This window comes from Nanorana parkeri, unplaced genomic scaffold (genome assembly GCF_000935625.1).
Source record: "Nanorana parkeri isolate BGI_ZX_2015 unplaced genomic scaffold, ASM93562v1 scaffold4, whole genome shotgun sequence".
Classification (NCBI taxonomy): domain Eukaryota; kingdom Metazoa; phylum Chordata; class Amphibia; order Anura; family Dicroglossidae; genus Nanorana; species Nanorana parkeri.
In genome coordinates this window covers 2,359,784-2,360,622 of record NW_017306272.1, presented here as the reverse complement: position 1 = coordinate 2,360,622, position 839 = coordinate 2,359,784, and positions in this window count along the sequence as shown.

Here is an 839-nt window from a genome sequence, read left to right as displayed (position 1 = left end):
GTTATGTTATGCCACTGCTGCTAAGTATGGAGCAGCCTCCTGTTTCCCAGTGGAGAGAGCTCATAGGGTGTAGTCTCACCCTCTTCCACCAGGGGGCTCACCAATACCATTTTTACCTAAACTGCTTAGCTATATAGATGATGAGAATTTCCTGAAGCCGGTGTGAAATAAACAGCAACTTGAAAAACAAGGACGTTTCCATCGTTTGGGATTTTCTGGCTGAAAGACAACATTGTCGCTCCAAATATTTAGATGTCAAACATCGGCTGCTTACACTCAATATTCCATATCCATTGTTGTAGCTGGTGAATTTGTTGCGATATTGTTTGGCCTGGTAGTTTCAGACCTTGAACTTTTTTTTTTTCTTATCTTATGGTCTCATGCCAACATGCTGTCGCTTGCACAGTCCGATCCCATATGGCGTTGAAATGCCATGCACACATACCAACTCTCACCCCTTACTACCGCTGGTCTCCTTGCCTTTCCTGGTTTGCAGGTGGGACGCTCAGCTACATCTTCTGCCTCTTAATATGAACAGTATTTCTGATGGATAAGCGTAATACTATCCGTTCATGGAATATCAGAGGTCTATGCAACCCAGTAAAGCACACTGCAATGTTCACCATTTACAAATTAGCTCTTCTATGATCTGCCTGCTGGAAACGCACCTGACCAACAAAACACTATCATTTTTAAATCGCATATCATTCAGTCTATTCCAATTAATCCCTCAGCATTCATGTCTCAATATCAACTCTCGCAAAGTTTCCTGCAGCTAGATGCACACAGACAAGTTTGGTGGCTTATATTTCTGCTTTGTAAATGGGAACTGATTATGT